Source organism: Sminthopsis crassicaudata, chromosome 3 (genome assembly GCF_048593235.1).
Source record: "Sminthopsis crassicaudata isolate SCR6 chromosome 3, ASM4859323v1, whole genome shotgun sequence".
NCBI classification, from domain to species: Eukaryota; Metazoa; Chordata; class Mammalia; order Dasyuromorphia; family Dasyuridae; genus Sminthopsis; species Sminthopsis crassicaudata.
Window position 1 is genome coordinate 137,747,755 of NC_133619.1, and position 21,274 is coordinate 137,769,028.

Consider the following 21,274-nt stretch of genomic DNA (forward strand, 5'->3'; position numbering starts at 1 on the left):
TTTTCCTGTGTACCTAATCTGTTCCACTGATTGTCTAGTCTATTTCTTAGCCAATACCAAATGGTATTGGTGACTGCTGCTTTATAATATAGCTTTAGATCAGGTACACCTAGACAGCCTTCATCTGACTTTTTTTTTTCATTAATTCCCTTGAAATTCTTGACTTTTTATTCTTCCATATGCATTTTGTTGTTATTTTTTCTAGGTCATTAAAATAGTTTCTTGGGAGTCTTATTGGTATAGCACTAAATAAATACATTAATTTGGGGAGTATTGTCATCTTGATTTCATATTCACTTGCCCTATCCACTAGTACTGAATGTCTTTCCAATTATTTAAACCTGACTTTATTTCTGTGGCAAGTGTTTTGTAATTTTGCTTATATAATTCCTGACTTTTCTTTGGTAGATGGATACCCAAATATTTTATACTCTCGACAGTTGTTTTGAATGGAATTTCTCTTTGTATCTCTTGCTGTTGCATTTTGTTGGTGATGTATAAAAATGCTGAGGATTTATGTGGATTTATTTTGTATCCAGCAACTTTGCTAAAGTTGTGAATTATTTCTAATAACTTTTTATTAGTATCTCTGGGGTTCTCTAAGTATACCATCATATCATCTGCAAAGAGTGACAGTTTGATTTTCTCATTACCTACTCTAATCCTTTAATCTCTTTCTCTTCTCTTATTGCAAAGGCTAGCATTTCTAATACAATATTGAATAGTAATGGTGATAGTGGGCAACCTTCTTTCACTTCTGATCTTACTGGGAAAGGTTCCAGTTTATCTCCATTACATATTATGCTTACTGACAGTCTTAAATATATACTCCTGACTATTTTGAGGAATAGTCCATTTATTCCTATATTCTCAAGCATTTTTAGTAGGAATGGATGTTGTATTTTATCAAATGCTTTTTTCTGCATCTATTAAGATGATCATATGTTTTTTATTAATTTGATTATTAATATGGTCAATTATACTAATAATTTCCTTATATTAAACCAGCCCTGTATTCCTGGCATAAATCCTACTTGATCATAGTGTATTATCCTGGGGAGATTTTCTGAAATCTTTTTGCTAATATCTTATTTAAAATTTTAGCATCAATATTCATTAAGGAGATTGGTCTATAATTTTCTTTCTCAATTTTCAACCTACTTGGTTTAAGTATCAGTACCATGTCTGTGTCATAAAAAGAGTTTGATAGGATTCCTTCATCCCCTATTTTTTAAAGTAATCTATATAACATTGGGGCTAATTGTTCTTTAAATGTTTGGTAGAATTCACATGTAAATCTATTTGGTCTTGGGGATTTTTTTCCTGGGGAGTTTTTTAATAGCTTGTTCTATTTCTTTTTCTGAAATGGGACTATTTAAGCAATTTATTTCCTCCTCAGTTAATCTAGGAAGCCTATATTTTTGGAGGAAGTCATCCATTTCACTTAAGTTATCAAATTTATTGGCATAAAGTTGGGCAAAGTAACTCCTTATTATTTCTGTAATTTCCTCTTCATTGGTGGAAAGATCCCCCTTTTCATTTGTAAGACTAACAATTTGATTTTCCTCTTTCTTTTTTCTGATCAGATTTACCAAAGGTTTATCTATTTTATTGGCTTTTTCATAAAACCAACTCTTGGTTTTATTTATTAATTCAATAGTTTTTTTACTTTCAATATTATTGATTTCTCCTTTTAATTTTTGTATTTCAAGTTTAATTTTTGGTTGGGGGTTTTTAATTTGTTCTTTTTGTAGTTTTTTAAGTTGCAGGCCCAATTCATTAATCTTCTCTTTCTCTATTTTGTTCAAATAAGCCTCAGTGTGTTCACCCCTAACCTTGTCTGTGTTGGCCTTTTTTTTTTTTTTCCTCCCTTTGGAACCGACCTTTTCTGTTGAAATTCCAGATTCTCTTCAGCTGATAAGTTGTGCTTCTTATCTTTATGGTTTTTGTCAGTCCAGCATTATTTTTGAGGCTGATTTAACGAATTGGTAATGAGGGAAGAAGGGAGCTTACAAATTCGTGTGTATCTTCTCCGCCATCTTGGCTCCACCCTTATTTTCTTCACTCATTTTTATATATATATATATATCTTTTTGTAATTGTCCAGTTGAGGTTTTAAATGATTATTTTTTTCCTTCTATTGAATTTTTTTCCATTTCATCCATTTTATTTTTTAGAGAGCTGTTTTCTTTTTCCAACTCACTAATTTTATTTCTCAAGGATTTGTTTTCTTTATCCACTCTGTCTTTAAATGTGTGGGATAACTTTTCAAGACTCTCTTGCCAAGCTTCCCTTTCCTTTACCCATTTCTCTTCTAGCTCTCTTGTGAGAGCCTTTTTGATTTCCTCTATGAGAGTTTTGTGTATTGAGGAGCAGCTTATATCCCCCTTAGGGGATTCCTCTGGAGACAGTCTGCTTTTAGTCTCTTCAGGGTTTGAAGTCTGCTCCCTAACTATACAGAAACTGTCAATGGTTAGAGCCCTTTTTAATTTTTTGTTCATTTTGTCGGAGTGTGAAGCAAAGAAAACAAATTGAGAAGAGAAACAATTGGGCTGTTTCTGGGCGGGAGGATGGGGCTGGATGGTGTAACAGAGCTTCCTCTACAGATTGTGGGAGACAGCAGCAAGGCACTAACAGGACAGCAATGGCTGCTCACTGCATCTGGTCTCTGAGGCTCTAAGAACACACTGAGTCACTCTGGGTTTGGGTGGAGGTGGCTGGGTCCGAGAGACTCTAGTTTTCAAGGGTTTTTTTCTTTTCCTCTGGTGTTAACACCTTCTCTGCTGCTCCTGGTTTGCTGCCATGAAGGAGTATCCACACTAGGTTAAAGGTCTTTTTGAAGAAATGGCTGAGATTACACCCCTCCCCCTCTGGTCTGAGCAGTGTAAGCTGCCTGCCTTGCTCTTGCTCTTGCTGTTTGCCCTCAGTCTTGGCCCAGTCTCTTTGTCTCCTCCCCCAAGCAAACACAGACCTTTTCTGGCCAATTTCAAGGATGTCTTCTGTTGTGATTATTTGTGTTTTTTTTTTTTTTTGGTTTGTTTTTGTTTTCCAGTCAAGCATTCATTCTTTTTTTTTCTCTTTTTTTTTTTTTTTAATTTTTTATTTTATTTTATAATTATAACATTTTTTGACAGTACATATGCATGGGTAATTTTTTATAACATTATCCCTTGCACTTACTTCTATTCAGATTTTTTCCCTTCCTCCCCCAACCCCCTCCCCCAGATGGCAAGCAGTCTTATATATGTTAAATATATTACAGTATAATTTAGATACAATATATGTGTGTAGAACCGAATTTTTTGTTGCACAGGAAGAATTGGATTCAGAAGGTAAAAATAACAGTTTACATTCATTTCCCAGTGTTCCTTTTCTGGATGTAGCTGGTTCTGTCCATCATTAATCAATTGGAATTGGATTAGCTCTTCTCTATGTTGAAGAAATCCACTTCCATCAGCATACATCCTCGTACAGTATCATTGTTGAAGTGTATAATGATCTTCTGGTTCTACTCGTTTCACTCAGCATCAGTTGATGTAAGTCTCTCCAAGCCTCTCTGTATTTCTCCTGTTGGTCATTTCTTATAGAACAATAATATTCCATAACATTCATATACCATAGTTTACCCAACCATTCTCCAATTGATGGACATCCATTCATCTTCCAGCTTCTAGCCACTATGAAAAGGGCTGCCACAAACATTTTGGCACATACAGGACCCTTTCCCTTCTCTAGTAGTTCCTTGGGGTATAAGCCCAGTAGTAGTATGGCTGGGTCAAAGGGTATGCACATTTTGATAACTTTTTGGGCATAATTCCAGATTGCTCTCCAGAATGGTTGGATTCTTTCACAACTCCACCAACAATGCATCAGTGTCCCAGTTTTCCCACAGCCCCTCCAACATTCATCGTTATTTGTTCCTGTCATCTTAGCCAATCTGACAGGTGTGTAATGATACCTCAGAGTTGTCTTAATTTGCATTTCTCTGATCAATAGTGATTTGGAACACTCTTTCATATGAGTGGAAATAGTTTTAATTTCATCATCTGAAAATTGTCTGTTCATATCCTTTGACCATTTATCAATTGGAGAATGGCTTGATTTCTTATAAATTATAAGTCAATTCTCTGTATATTTTGGAGATGAGGCCTTTATCAGAACCTTTAACTGTAAAAATGTTTTCCCAATTTGTTACTTCCCTTCTAATCTTGTTTGCATTAGTTTTGTTTGTGCAGAAACTTTTTAATTTGGTGTAATCAAAATGTTCTATTTTGTGATCAATAATGGTCTCTAGTTCTCCCTTGGACACAAACTCCTTCCTCCTCCACAAGTCTGAGAGGTAAACCATCCCATGTTCCTCCAATTTATTTATGATTTCGTTCTTTATGCCTAAATCTTGGACCCATTTTGATCTAATCTTAGTATGTGGTGTTAAATGTGGGTCCATGCCTAGTTTCTGCCATACTAATTTCCAGTTTTCCCAGCAGTTTTTGTCAAATAATGAATTCTTATCCCAAAATTTGGGATCTTTGGGTTTGTCAAAGATTAGATTGCTATTTTTATTCACTATCTTGTCCTGTGAACCTAACCTATGCCACTGATCAACTAGTCTATTTCTTAGCCAATACCAAATGGTTTTGGTGACTGTTGCTTTATAATATAGCTTTAAATCAGGTACACTTAGACCACCTTCCTCTGACTTTTTTTTCATTAGTTCCCTTGCAATTCTCGACCTTTTATTCTTCCATATGAATTTTGTTGTTATTTTTTCTAGGTCATTAAAAGAGTTTCTTGGGAGTCTGATTGGTATAGCACTAAATAAATAGATTAGTTTGGGGAGTATTGTCATCTTTATTATATTCGCTCGGCCTATCCAAGAACATTGAATGTCTTTCCAATTATTTAAATCTGACTTTATTTTTGTGGCAAGTGTTTTGTAATTTTGCTCATATAATTCCTGACTCTCCTTTGGTAGATATATTCCCAAATATTTGATACTATCGACTGTTATTTTGAATGGAATTTCTCTTTGTATCTCTTGCTGTTGGATTGTGTTGGTAATGTATAAAAATCCTGAGGATTTATGTGGATTTATTTTGTATCCTGCGACTTTGCTAAAATTCTGAATTATTTCTAATAGCTTTTTAGCAGAGTCTTTGGGGTTCTCTAAGTATACCATCATGTCATCTGCGAAAAGTGACAATTTGATTTCTTCATTTCCTACTCTAATTCCTTTGATCTCTTTCTCGGCTCTTATTGCCAAGGCTAGAGTTTCTAGTACTATATTGAATAGTAATGGTGATAGTGGGCAACCTTGTTTCACTCCTGATCTTACAGGGAAAGGTTCTAGTTTATCACCATTACATATGATGTTTACTGAAGGTTTTAAATATATGCTCCTTATTATTTTAAGGAATAGTCCATTTATTCCTATACTTTCAAGCGTTTTTAGTAGGAATGGATGTTGGATTTTATCAAATGCCTTTTCTGCATCTATTGAGATGATCATATGGTTTTTATTAATTTGATTATTAATATGGTCAATTATACTAATAGTTTTCCTAATATTAAACCAGCCCTGCATTCCTGGTATAAATCCCACTTGGTCATAGTGTATTATCCTGGGGATGATTTTCTGAAGTCTATTTGCTAATATCTTATTTAATATTTTAGCATCAATATTCATTAAGGAAATTGGTCTATAGTGTTCTTTCTCAGTTTTCGATCTACCTGGTTTAGGTATCAGTACCATGTCTGTGTCATAGAAGGAATTTGGTAGGACTCCTTCAATCGCTATTTTTTCAAAATTTACATAGCATTGGAGTTAGTTGTTCTTTAAATGTTTGGTAGAATTCACCTGTAAATCCATCTGGTCCTGGGGACTTTTTCTTAGGAAGTTGGTTAATAGCTTGGTCTATTTCTTTTTCTGAGATGGGACTATTTAGACTACTTACTTCTTCCTCTGTTAATCTGGGCAAGCTATATTTTTGAAGGTATTCTTCCATTTCATTTAAGTTATCGAATTTATCGGCATAAAGTTGAGCAAAGTAGCTCCTAACTATTGTTCTAATTTCCTCTTCATTAGTGGTGAGTTCACCCTTTTCATTTTCAAGACTATCAATTTGCTTTTTCTCTTTCCTTTTTTTAATCAGGTTTACTAAGGGTTTGTCTATTTTGTTGGTTTTTTCATAAAACCAACTCAGTTTTATTAATTAATTCAATAGTTTTTTTACTTTCAATTTTATTAATCTCACCTTTTATTTTTTGAATTTCAAGTTTTGTGTTTGTCTGGGGGTTTTTAATTTGTTCCTTTTCTAGCAATTTTAGTTGTAAACCCAATTCATTGGCCCTCTCTTTCTCTATTTTATGCAGGTAGGCCTGTAGAGATATAAAACTTCCCTAATTACTGCTTTGGCTGTATCCCACACATTTTGGTATGATGTCTCATTATTGTCATTTTCTTGGGTGAAGTTATTAATTATGTCTATGATTTGCTGTTTTACCCAATCATTCTTTAGTATAAGATTATTTAGTTTCCAATTATTTTTTGGTCTATTTTCCCCTGGCTTTTTATTAAATGTTATTTTGATTGCATTGTGGTCTGAAAAGGATGCATTTACTATTTCTGCCTTACTGCATTTGATTTTGAGGTTTTTATGCCCTAGTATATGATCAATTTTTGTATAGGTTCCATGAACTGCTGAGAAGAAAGTATATTCCTTTCTGTCTCCATTTAGCTTTCGCCAAAGATCTATCATATCAAACTTTTCTAGTATTCTATTTACCTCTTTTACTTCTTTCTTATTTATTTTGTGGTTTGATTTATCTAATTCTGAGAGTGCAAGGTTGAGATCTCTCGCTATTATAGTTTTGCTATCTATTTCCTCTTGCAGCTCTCTTAATTTCTCTTTTAAGAATTTAGATGCTGCACCACTTGGTGCATACATGTTTAATATTGATACTGCTTCACTATTGATGCTTCCCTTTAGCAGGATATAATGCCCTTCCTTATCTCTTTTAATTAGATCAATTTTTGTTTTTGTCAAGCATTCATTCTGAGGCTTGTCATGAAGTAAGTTCCGAGAGAAAATGAGGAGCTTAAGCAGCTGTGTCTCCTCACCACCATCTTGGCCAGAAGTCTTGGATTAAATTATCACCTGTCTCTATGGTTTGTTGTTTCACAACTCATATTTTAGGAATAGATTATTTCATTTCCAATTAATTTTTTTTCTATTTTCCCCTAGTCCTTTTATTTTCATGCAATTTTTATTGCTTCATGATCTGAAAAGAACACAATAAAGATTTCTCCCTTTTCGCATTTGAATATAAGGTTTTCCCCCCTAATGTATTATCAATCTTTGTGTAGGTGATACATTTTTTCTAAGAAAAAAAATGTATATTTCTGACTTCATTCAATTTTTTCTAAATGTTTATCATATCTAACTTTTCTAAAATTTTATTTATTTCCTCAACTTCTTTCCTGTTTTTTTTTTGTTTTGTTTTGTTTTGTTTTGTTTTGTTTTTTGATTTATATAGTTTTGATAGGGAGAAATTGAGATTTCCCACTAGCATAGTTTTGCTGTCTATTTATTCTTGCAACTCATTTAACTTCTCCTCCAGCAATTTGGAAGTTTTAGCACTTGGTGCATATATGTTTAATATTGATATTACTTCATTATCTATGGTAATCTTTAGCAAGATGTATTTCCTTCCTTATTTTAATTATATTTATTTTTTGCTTTTGTTTGATCTGATTTTAGGATTGCTACACCTGCTTTTTTTTTTTTTTTCTCAACTTCAAGCTGAAGTAAAATAGTTTCTGCTCCAGTCTTTTATCTTTACCATGTATATATCTCTTTGCAATAAACATGTTTTTTTGTAAACAACATATTGTAGGATTCTGGCTTTCAATCTAGTCTTCTATTCACTTTCATTTTGGTGAATAGTTCATCCCACTTACATTTACAGTTAAAAGTACTAATTTTATTTCCTGACATCCTATTTTTCCTGTTATTCTTTTCTCTCCATTACCCCTTTCCCTCTCACCAATCTTTTCCTTCTGGTACTCATCTTCCTCAATCTACTCTTATCTTTTTCAGCCCTCTTCTCCCTTTCTTATGTCTTTACCATTCTGCTTTTGTCCTCCCTTTTATTAGTCTTTCTCTTTGCTTTCCCCTACTACTTCCCTATATGGTAAGACAAGTTTGCATATCAAACTAAATATGTATGATATTTCCTCTTTGAGCCAAATCCACTGAGATTAAGGTTTCCACAATGTTCATCTCTCTTCCTTCTTTTCCTCGATTATAATAGGTCTTTTTTGCCTTTTTATGTGATGAATTTTACCCTATCTTTCCTTCCCTTTTGTCTTCTTCCAATACAATCTGTTTTTCACCCCTAGTTTTTTTTTTTTTTTTTTAATTTCATCACATTAAAATCAAGTTGTTCCTATACCCTCTGAATATGCCTTGAATAAAGATACTGTTTTCAAGAGTAATACATATCATCTTCAAATTTAGGCATATCTTTTAACCTTTAAAAAAGATAGTTTCTTCTTTCCCTTTTTACCTTTTTATATTTTTTGTAAGTTATGTATTTGAAGATCAAATTTTCTTTTGAGCTCTGGTATTTTTATCAAAAATAATTGAAAATCTACATTTTCATTGAATTCCCATCTTTTTTTCCCTGAAAGAGAATGCTTAGTTTTGCTGGGTAGTTGATATTCAGCTACAGTCCAAGCTCCTTTGCCCTAGGATTCCATATTCCAGGCTCTTCAAGCCTTTAAAGTAGAAGCTGATAAAGCCTGATTGTGGCTCCTCAATATTTGAATTGCTTTTTTTCTGGCTTCTTGCAACATTTTCTCCTTGATCTGATAATTCTGGAATTTAGCTGCAATATTCCTTGGAGTTTTCATTTTGGGATCTGTTTCAGGGAGTGATTGGTGGATTCTATCAATTGTTATTTTATTGTCTGGTTCTTGAAGTTTTCCTTGAAAATTTCTTGAAAGATATTATCTAGGCTTTTTTTTTTTCTTCATGGTTTTCATATAGTAGTCCAATAATTCTTAGATTGTCTCTCGTCTCTCCTGGATATATTTTCAGTTTTTTTTTTTTTTTTTTGTTTGTTTGTTTTTGTTTTTTTCTTTTTCTCCAATGAGGTATTTTAATTTTTTTCCTATTTTTTAATTTGGTTTTGTTTTATTGGCTTTTGATATCTCCTTTAGTCATTCTCTTCCATTTGTCAAATTCCAATATTTAGTGAATTATTATCTTCAATTGGCTTTTTTTGAACTCCTTTTGAATTTAACCAATTATACTTTTAAAGGAATTGTTTTATTAGATTTTTTTTTCCATTTAACCAATCCTATTTTTGAGAAGTTGTTCTCTCTCTCTTTTTTTCATTTTACAAATTCTATTTTTCAAGGAATTATTTTCTTTTTCTATTTTGTCAAATCTTTTTTAAGAATTTTTTTCTAAGTCAATTTCTGTGTTTTCTTTTCCAAACTCTCTTGCAAACCTCTCATTTCCTTTCCCCATATTTTCTTCTAATTCTGTTTAGTGGTCCCTTTGTAATTCTTCCAAGACAGTCTTTTGAGTTGGAGACCGGTTTATATCCCCCCTTAAGGCTTCAGCTGGAGGCATTTTGCTTTTAGTGTAGTTTTGTTCTTCCCTGTCTCCATAATAGCTATCTATAATAAAGAGCTCTTTTTTTTTTTCTCATTGTAAAAATTTAAGAGCTGCTCCTAGGGCACAGAGGATTGTCCTGAGTTTCCTCTACAGGGCAACAGGGGCTTACTGCTGTGCTGGGGCCAGGGCTGGCTGTTGCAGGCTTCCTCCCTATATTTGATGGGCCTGGCCAAATCCTGCCTGTTTTGTTGAGGTTTAGCAACTCATTACTTGCCTTCTGTAGTTGCATTGGAGGTCCCACAACTAGTATACTGACCCATTTGTCTTCTGAAGCAGAACAATGTAGCTAATGCTGCTGTATTTTGACCAAGACTCTTCTAATATATCCCTGGGTGAGGCCTCTCCTTCCTGGGCCTCCCTGCACTATATCTGCACTGGGTCATGTACTCTCCTGTCCAACTGAGACAGACCTTTCCTGAAGTTCTTCCAAGATATCTTCTGTTGTAATTTTGTAACATCCAAATATTTGTGGGTTCTGTCACTTCAAAATTTATTAAGAGGCTTTATCTCATGCAGATTCTGAGGGAAGTTAGGAAAAGTGCCGGCAAAGTCCTTTTGACTCTCTGCCATCTTAGCTCTACTCCCAAATGCTTTCCTTCAAATTCCTTACAGCAATCTGTTATAACTTTTTTTTTTTAATACCTGGTATATATCATATACCTAATTTAATGTACTTCATTGATACTTTTGGATATTAATGTCCCTGAAGAAAATAATTGTTTCACATATCATTTCCAAATTTATAGAACAGATCCTCATAAAGAATAGACACTTAACTAATATGTCTATGTTGTAGTTGAATAGAACTAAACTGAAATAAAATCAAATGCCTGTGTATTGAGTCTTTTGTTAGTCATCTGGCTATAAGAATTTTTTGCTCAAGAATATTTTAACCAATTCCATAAAAGGAATAAATATGATTTTAAAATTTGCTGTGACATTTAAATGAGAAGAATAAATACTGCAGTAGATGATAGTCAGGACATGAAGGATCTCAAAAAGCTTGAATTCAGGGCCAAAATAAATTTGAACAAATCCAGTGAGAATATAGTTCAACATCTAACTTAGGTTCCAAAGAAATTAATGGCACAAACAAAGAATATTGAAGGTTTGGCTTAAAAAAAATAAAGGCAATAATATAAATAATAAAGATTCAATATGGAACAATACAGAAGCAAAACAAACAAAAAAGTATTATCTTAGGCTTATTAATTAGACTTATTATTCTAATACAATTTTATATTTTATATTATAATTTTTCCCAGTTTTAACAAGTATGTATTAAACTTCAGTAGCATTATACACATTGGTTAAAGAGAGAGCAAATTTAAACAATCCCTGATATAGCAGTTTATATTCTACTGGTGTTTAGATAAAACATATACAAAGATAAACCAGGAAAAGTTATTTTCATCAAGGCAATATATACAATTATTTTCATGTAACATAGTACATAGGAATTGGGGTGATAATGCTAGAAGTCCATTGGCCAATAAATGTGTTTTCCTTCATTTCTCTCAATTACAAGCAGATTGTGAGAGAATAATCATTGTCGATACTTTCTTAGAAAGTCTAAAAAGAGCATAAGAGGTCCTGAAAATGAAATGGTAGGGAAAGTATAAATTAGATATCTATTTTTCACATGATAAATGATATCGCTTCATATTCATAGTCAAAAAAAATGCCAAACTTTAAGTTGCACACATTGACCAGGCAGTATAAGCTATAGACTTTAGAACAAAGATTAAGGTGGGACATAGGATGAATCAATCAGGAATTGTGTTTCAGTACAGTTCTAAGCATGAAGAAATTTTGAGATTGATTTTTTTTTTTACATATGCCAAAACAACACAATACTATTTGGTACCTGCACTTTCTAGTAATGTCTCCTTGAAACAAAGGTTTGAATATCAAGGACTTCTGCAAAATCTACTAATCTCTCATTATTGTCTGATGCTTCTTCTTGGACACCTCCATATCTCATACTTTTCATATCTTCAGATATGATGATATCTGGGTCAGCTGTGTTGCAATCCAGAGTAATATTCAATTTCAGATTGAAAATTCATTTTATAAAACCTGTAATGGAATGGACAGTCATGCATGTCTGTAAGGTTTCTATTTTCTTTTGCAGCACAAATTCATTCCTGCTTAACACTTCTTCCATATCCAGGAGCAAATCCAGATCTGGTTTCTTACACTCCTCCTCTAACTCTGTGATTCCCTTCCTTAATTCTTGACTCTGGAAGAAGAATTTATTAACTCTCTTGCTCAGGCCTTCTAAATTGGCTGTCATTTCTGCTTCAAATTTTGATAGATATGCATCTTTCTCCTCATTTACAAATTGTTTAATTTTCTGGAATTGAGACAAAGTGTTCTTTAAATTTCTCTTTTCTCCTCTAGGAATGCAAATTCTTCTCATTAACCACTTGTTGTACAATGTTTTTGGTTTCCTTCCACAAAGCAGACAGAGTTTCATGAAGGTTCTTCCTGAAATTCTCAGCATCCTAATCCATGCAAAAGAGTTTGTTAGCCTCATGCTCCTAGGATAGAGAACAGGACATACAGATTGGATTCTGGTCATCTTCACAGAATAGCTTCTCCAATTTCTGATGTACCTCATACTTGCCATGTCTATCAGGGTATTGCAAATAACAGGGTCTTAGTTTTTTGGCAGGGTTGTCAGTTTACCAAGTTGAACATTGACTTGAAAATCCTGCAGCTGAGAGATAATCCTGAACTCTGGACAGGAGAAAGGGGTCAAGCCTTGCTTCCAGCTGCTACTGAAGCATCTATGGCAAAAACTGTGGCCACACTCAATGGTCACTGGGTTTGTGAAGTATTCCCTGCATATGGAGCAGATGAGCTATTTCTGGAGGTCTTAAATCAGTTCTGAGGTAGAGGTCAGGTTTTGTTGTTCCTTCTGAGATGTTTTCTTCAGCCTCACAGAGCTCTCTATTTTATCTGTTCACAACACAAACAGGGGATCTTCTCTCTTTTTTTTTTTTTTTAACTTCTGGAAATTATAGGTGAGAGGTGAGTGAGGAATGGGCAACAAAGGTAGATGCATATTCCTGAAAAATATTTGACAAGCCCTCACTGCAGAAGTGCTAGTCCTCCCTGTATACACCATTGAAAAAAAAAAAAAAGTACATTTTGGAAAGATGGTTAAGCAGAGCCTAAAACTATAAATAGAAGATATTTGCCTCTCAGAATTCTACTGAATAAATAGGGTAAAACTTCAATTAACCCTAAATAACTCACCAAATTCTCCAAATACACTGATTAACTGAAGTGCTACTTGATTAAAATATATGGGCATACAAACTTATTTTGAAAGCATTATAGTGATAAAAGAAAAAATCCTACCCTCATAGCTCAAAATTATTCATTGTAGATTTCCCCCCACTTCAATAAATGCATTAAATAAGTGCCTTTCATTTCTTGTTTCCCCTCCACACCTCCAAGGAAACAGTTATAAATGCATTAATACAAATTATGTTTGAATAAATTAGTTATATTTGCATTATTAAATCAACTACAGTATATGCAATTTATGTGTTGCTCCTGAATTTCAGACCTTGAGCTTCAATTTTAAAATTAGGAGAAAATTCTATGAATACTCATGCATCTAAGAGTACCCTACTGAATTCACCAGGGTGGGATGATTATTTCTGATTAATGCTTCTAAACTAACTTATAACTGACACCCACCTAATTAATTCCAAATCTTGCTCTCTCTAAATATTTCTGAGGGCAATGCTAACTTAGCAATGTTGACAAAAACTGTGTCTGGTCATATGTATCCCCATTTGAGCATCTGCCATAAAATAAATGAATAATTTACTATGGTAAAGATGTATTTTTTTCAAGTCTATGATTTTATGAATATTTGTAGTGAAATGATAATTCTATGTGATTGCTGTAATTATTTGAATTGCCAAATCCAAGGGATATGCAAAAAATGGAATATTCTTTTCCCATTGAGACTGAAAATTAATATAAATATATGTAATAATCAAGTGTGAGAAAAGACATCTATGTTATTTACCTTATACTCCTAATTCTCACTCCTTCATTTGACACCATTTAGGCCAAATAAATAAAAATAAGTTGCCCGAGGTAAAAAAATTATAAGTAGTAGAAATATAATCTAAATCTGATATTCCTCTGATATCAAATCCAAATTTTTTTTCCACTAGATGGTCCTATGTCTTTCTCCTTGACAATATTGTGTGCAGGCTCTTAAATCTATATCACTAACCTCAAGTGCTATATTTTTATTCATATATTTGGTAGCTATTTTCATTTAAATGCTGTCAACATTTCAAATTAAAAATATATGTGATTTCAATTGGCCTCTTCCTCTGATAGGACTTCTAAAAACAGAAGCTTTTAACTGGTTAGCCTGGAAACAATTAGTGGTTGATGACATGAGATGAGTTTCAGAATCAATTTAGAGTCTAAGGCAGATTGTAAGCAAGAAGCATCTTAATTCATATGATACAATTCTGTGATATAAATAAATAACAATTTCACACATATCACCATATAATGGTTACTTTGATATTCCTGGTGTTAATTCTAGTCATTGTAAATTTTTTTTCATCCCAAAAGATCTTTGAGAGCTGCCACTAACATCGTTCTCACAGTTTTGAAGTGATTATTTTTATTTCTGTATTTACATTAAGCTATTCTACATTGGTTTTTAGTACAATTTTGATATTAATTTTTGTTTTGTTTTGTTTTGTTTTGTTTTGTTTTTCTTTTTGAGACTGAGGTTAAGTGACTTGCCCAGGGTCACACAACTAGGAAGTGTTTAGTGTCTGAGACCAAATTTGAACTCAGGTCCTCCTGAATTCAAGGCTGGTGCTCTATCCACTGTGCTACCTAGCTGCCCCCAGTTTTGATATTAATTAATGGCAAAAAGTCCCTCAGAAAAATCTGAGTAACTTTGTCACCAAAATGTGATATATGCTAGGATACTAAGGATTAGTGGAGAAAGTGACTATCTTTGTTAAATTATTCAGAACAGGAGAGTGAATATCCTCCCATAATTACTATATCTGTTGTTTCCCTTTTTTTCTTCTTGTAGTGGACTGCAGATATTGAGTAACTCTGAGAGAAGTATACTTGAAGCAAAGATACCTACAGCAAGTTATTAACTCACTGTGATTGATGAGATAAGGGTTCTCTAGTTCACATATATATTTAGTACTTAGTATGGTGATGTAATGGTTCTCTAGTTCACATATTTGGTATAGTGTAAAGATGTAATTGTAATAGGGTATTTAAACTGGGGACAAAGTCACACTTGGGAGTAGATTAGTTGAGACTGGCAGATTGGCAGACTGCTAGAGGAGACTGGGTCAGATTGAGAATGGGTCAAACTATGACAGACACAGACTGTGTAAGAGACAATAAAGCCTTTGGACTCTATTCTTGTCTGTTCTCCTGGTATCTATCCTTCTGAGACCAAGGTCCTTATGAAAGACTCTTCAGAAAGCTAGCCTGGACATTACACCTTCCCTTTGATTCTTTCCTGATTTGCTTAAATGGTGATTATGGGGAGTAGAAAGATATAGGCTATCAAAGAGTTTTTTGTTTGTTTGTTTGTTTTTTTGTGTTTTTTTTTTTTTTTGCTTTTTTTGTTTGAGAAAAATGATGATAGTGATGTTTCCTGAGCTTCAACTACTACCAGTTCATTCATTGATTCCTGATTTGATGACTATGTAAAGAGAATTACAATTTATGCCTTTAATAATAATTCAAGTGAGGTTAGTGGATTCCTGGAATCCCTGGAACGTTTTCAAAAAGGCTGTGAGGTTAAAATAATTTTCATAAAATAATACATAGTGAGCTTATTATAATAGCCATATATTTTCTAATAACATATTTGTATGATCTGGAATTTTTCATATATTTCATGTAAAATAACAGAATGCAACAGACTAAATGCAAAAGCAGATGTGAAAATATAGCTATTCTCCTTTAAAGAGATTTGTAAAAATACATAAAAAGGTATCATTTCTTATTAATTTTTTGTGATATACATACATACATATATATGTATACATATGCATATATATGTGTATATATATACATATATATACATATATATGTATATATATATTTGTGTATGTATGTGTGTGTGTGTAAGAACAGAGAGGCAGGGAAAGAGATGTATAGCAATGGCAGAAATTAGATTGACACATTGCTCAAACTAAATAAAAATTATATAGGGAAATCTTAGGCACTAATAGTTAGGACAGAGTGAAAGCTGGATTAGGAAAGAGCTCTTGCAGAGGATATGGAAGATGAATCCTCTTAAAAGAAGCCAGAGATTTTAAGAGATGGCAGTGAATAAGGAGAACATTCCAGACATGAAGCATACACAATGCAAAGAATAGAAAGAGGATAGAATAACCTGAGTGAAGAATAGTAAATACTCTTGAAAGGTTAGACCATTGATGGGAGTTAAGTATAAAAAAAAAAGACAGGAAGAAGCTAAGACTTGGATGACTTTAATTGTTAAACAAAAGGCTTTCAAAATTAGAAGTTTGATGCATAGCATCTTTTCCTGTCTAGATAATTTGAAAATGTATTCAACTGAATTAATGTGAGTAGATTAGCAATGATTTTTTTAAAAGACAAAACAAAAAAAAGAGCTATATATTTTGTCTTAGAGGCAGCCGTCAATGGAGTTTATTGAGTAAATAAAGGTGGCAGGATTGTACTTTTACCTTACACAAACCACTTTGTAAGCTATGAAAAGAGTTGATTTGGCGGATCACTGCTCTTTTTTATTAAATTTTATTATTGGCAATATGCATGGGTAATCTGTCCAATATTGACTCTTGCAAAACCTTTTGTTCCAAAATTTTCCCTCCTTCCCCACATCACCTCCCCTAGCTGGAAGGTAGTCCAATACATGTTAAATATGTTGAAATACATGTTAAATTGTATGCATACATATTTAGACAGTTATTTTGTTGCACAGGAAAAATCATATTAAGAAGGAAGGAAAAGAAAAACTAAGAAAGTAAATGAAATGCAAGCAAATAACCGAAAGAGTGACAATGCTATGTTATGTTCTACACTCAGTTCCCACAGTCCTCCCTCTGGGGGAAAATGACTCTTTTCGTCACTGAACAAGTGGAACTGGTTTGGAACCATCTCATTGTTGAAGAGAGACATGTCCATCAGAATTGATTGTTATAGAAGAAATTGAAATTTTCTAGTCATATAAAAGATAATCCAAGTCATTATTAATCAGAGAAATGCAAATTAAGACAACTCTGAGATACCATTACACACCTGTCAGATTGGCTAGAATGACAGGAAAAGATAATGCAGAATGTTGGAGGGGATGTGGGAAAACAGGGACACTGAGACATTGTTGGTGGAATTGTGAATATATCCAGCCATTCTGGAGAGCAATTTGGAACTATGCTTAAAAAGTTATCAAACTGTGCATACCCTTTGACCCAGAACTGTTGCTACTGGGCTCATATTCCAAAGAAATCTTAAAGAAAGGAAAGGGACCTGTATGTGCAAGAATGTTTGTGGCAGCCCTCTTTGTAGTTGCCAGAAATTGGAAACTGAGTGGATGCCCATCAATTGGAGAATGGCTGAATAAATTGTGGTATATGAATATTATGGAATATTATTGTTGTATAAGAAAAGACCAAAAGGATGATTTCAGAAAGACCTGGAGAGACTTACATGAACTGATGTTGAGTGAAATGAGCAGGTCTAGGAGATCGTTTTGTGCTGCAACTCTATCTTTCCAGAAATCAGCAGGAGTCAGGATCACTAAACGTCTTTATTCTAGATCTTTACCGTCGCCTCCAACGCCAGGTCAGGAGTGCAAGTGAGCGTGAGTTCCACCACCCAAGTTTCTCTTGCTCCTCCCACACAAGTCACTTCCCTCTCTTTGTCTCACCAATCAAGTCAGCACAGAACAGCTGGGGAGGGTCAACCTTAAACAAGTTAATAGGGAATTGTCCAATTGGCAATTAGTCTCACGTGCTTCATCATCCAAGTGCATTGCTCAGTTCTAGCCCTTTACATCTCCCGCTTTCTTTTGTTTTAGACCACAGGAGGTCGCGCCATCCCTGACTTTTCAGGGAGATGAGAACCCCAAAAAGGAGGTGATCACGCCCCCCCTGACATCTCAGGAAGGGAGATGAGAAGCACCAAAGAGAAGTGGGGATTTGCTAGCGGGTTTCTGGATTGAAGGGCCTTATTAGAGACAAGTATGCACAAACCCATCAGCATGGGAGTTATTACACAAGCACATAGCAATAACGCAGAGGCTATTAGTGGTGACTCTCCCCACAGTCAGTGCAGACTCGATGTGGTGTAACAAACAGGAATTGTACATGCAAGTAGTGATATAACAAACAATATAAATCAACATGGTATTGTAAGAGATTTCCAGAAGTCCTAGAAGGAGGGTATGTAAACACCAGACACACATACCCCTTCTTCAGCAACCAAGAAATAGTCCAAAACCAATCTATTGTCCATTGCTTCACTGTTAGGGAATCCAATGATCCCCACAAGTTTTTGAAATCCCACATCAGTCTTTTTATATGTTAGGGAATCCAATGATCCCCACAAGATTCTGAAGTCCAGCAACAGTCTTATGATGCCTCAGAGAATCCAATGATTCCTGAGGACTTTCAGTACTACAATAGTCTTATGATGTCTCAGAGAATCCAATGTTTCCTGAGACTTTGAAGTCCTACAATAGTCTTATGATGTCTCAGAGAATCCAATGATTTCTGAGGATTTTCAAGTCCAACAGTTTTTGATGTCCATGGGTCAAACTCCATAACTGCCAGGTTCTTTCAGTGGTGAGCACAGTCAGCAACGGAACCACCTGATGTTTATTGGGCCTTCTCCTTCGTTTCAAGGGTCTGCTCTGTCTCTCTCCGATGGACAAGGCGAATATGGCTCGTTGGCACCCATCTGATTCCTTCTCCATCTGTAGAGATACAAGCAAACCCTCTCCCCCAAGCAGTTAACCTATCTGGTCCCTTCCATTCACCCCTTTCTGGGTCTCTCCACATCACTTGGCGATTATCTAAAGACAGTGGAGCTGCTCGCACTGGACACTGCCCTTCCGGTGAGTTATAAAACCTGTCTGCTGGAGCCAGTGCATCTTTGTCAAAAATCAAAAAATTAATGGTATAGAGAACTAAATTTAGAAGTTCTCTAGGGTTACCCGTGGCTCCCCCTTTCTTTTGTTTTTGGAGGAGTGTCTTAATATCTCTGTTTCTTCTCTCTACTATTGCCTGCCCTTGAGGATTAAAGGGTATGCCTGTGGTGTGTAAAATCTTATACTGTGCACAAAAGTGTGTAAAATGTTTAGATGTATATGCAGGTCCATTGTCTGTTTTTATTGCTTGTGGCACACCCAAATTGCAAATGCTTGTATAAGGAATTCAGTTACCACTCAGGCTGTCTCTTTTGCTGCTGGTATTGCAAATGTGAATCCTGAAAAGGTGTCTACCACGACATGGATAAAAGATAGACGACCAAAAGATTTATAATGGGTCACATCCATTTGCCAAATTTCATTAGGTCTCAAACCACGAGGGTTCTTCCCTGGAGGGAGTGTAGGAGCATGGAAAGGAAGGCAAGCTGTACAGGCTTTTACTATGCTCCTAGCTTCTTCTCTTGTTATTGCAAACTGCAAACGTAAAGCTTGGGCAGCCTGATGATATTTAGAATGAGACTCTTGTGCTTCTTGAAATAAAGGAGTACTGGCCAGCATGGTTAGAAGGCTATCTGCCTTTGAATTACCATCAAAAATAGGACCTGGAAGTCCACTATGGGAATGGACATGCAAAATATAAATCTTACCTGGATGCTTTCTCACTTGCTCTTGAAGCTCTTTAAAGAGCTGATATATATTGGAGGCTACAAATTTTATTTGGGCTGTGGCAATTCTTTGTACCACACCTACTGAATAGGCTGAATCAGATATTATATTTATGTCTCCCGGATAATAAGCAAGAGCTAGAATGATTGCATACAATTCATTCTGCTGAGTGGACTGAAAAGGAGTTCTGATTATTTTCTTTATAGTTAAGTCACGAGAATACACAGGGCAAATATTATGTTTGGATGCATCTGTAAAGATAGTTGGTCCTTTAAGAGGAACTTTAGAAACCTTTTCTTCAAGAATCCATTGCCAATTATGTAGCAGTCTGGTTATCTTTAATGGAGACCCGTGTGCAAAATTTGGAGCCATGGTTAATAAAATTTGCCACTCTGGGACGGTTTCGCAGCACACATTAACTTGTGCATTAGTATAAAAGGTATATATCTTGTCAGGTCTTGTCCCAGATAATTGTACTGCTCGTTTAATGGCCTTTAATAAAATTCTAGCCACAAGCACTGGTAAGGAATAAGGCTTTGTTCTGGTTGTGCTGGGAGGTTCACCCACTCTATCACACTGTCTCCTTGATGAAGGACTGCTGTGGGGGCCTCTTGTGTAGCAAAAACTGATATTTCCAAGGGTTTTTGAGTGACTCTTTCAACCACATTGGATAAAGCCAGTTCAACTTGTCTCAAAGCCTTTTGAGCTTCTTTTGTAAGCTGGCGTGGTGAATTTAAAGCACTGTCTCCCCTTAAAATGTCATATAATGGTTGCAATTGACAGGTAGTCAAGCCTAGCACGGGACGCATCCATTGGATATCTCCTATCAATTTCTGGAAGTTATTTAAGGTGTTTAGCTTCTCTGTTCTTAAGGAGAGTTTTTGTACTGTAAGCACCTTAGGATATACTTCATATCCTAAATATTGAAAAGGAGCATGTCTTTGAATCTTTTCTGAAGCTATGTGCAATTTATAATTCCTTAGTGTTTCTATGGTTTTTTGTAGACATGCTTCTAACATTTGTTCCTCAGGTGCACATCCCAATATATCATCCATGTAATGTAATAACATTACTTTTGGAAATGCTTTTCTTACTGGACTAAGAGCAGCAGCAACATACATTTGACACATAGTAGGGCTGTTTTTCAATCCCTGTGGCAAAACTGTCCATTCATATCTTTTATAGGGCTCAGCTAAGTTAACGCTGGGCACTGAAAAGGCAAATCTTTTCATATCCTCCTTATCTAGAGGGATAGAATAGAAACAATCCTTAATGTCTATAACCCACAGAGGCCATTCTCTAGGCAACTGAGTAGGAGATGGAAGTCCAGGTTGAAGAGTTCCCATAGTTTCCATCTGTTCATTTACCTTTCTTAAATCAGGCAACATTCTCCATTTTCCAGATTTCTTTTTTACAACAAATACTGGGGAATTCCAAGGACTTAGAGAAGGTTGTAAGTGTCCTTGATCAAGTTGTTCCTGTACTATATCTAGTAAGGCCTGAATTTTATTGTTATCTAAGGGCCACTGTTCTATCCACACTGGTGTATCAATTTTCCACTGGATAGGAACAGGTGAAAGTGTTGGCAGGCCTTCAACAGCAGCCCTGCCTAAAAAACCGAAGTACTCATTTTTAACCCTAATTGTTGTAAAATGTCTCTTCCCCAAAGGTTGATGGGGATTTTTTCAACTATAAA

At 34.7% G+C, this 21,274-nt stretch overlaps 1 pseudogene; it reads right to left on the minus strand.

The window, feature by feature from the left end:
• Positions 1-11,232: 11,232 nt before the first annotated feature.
• LOC141561930 (putative E3 ubiquitin-protein ligase TRIML1) overlaps positions 11,233-21,274 on the minus strand; it is a 155,018-nt pseudogene continuing 144,976 nt past the window's right edge.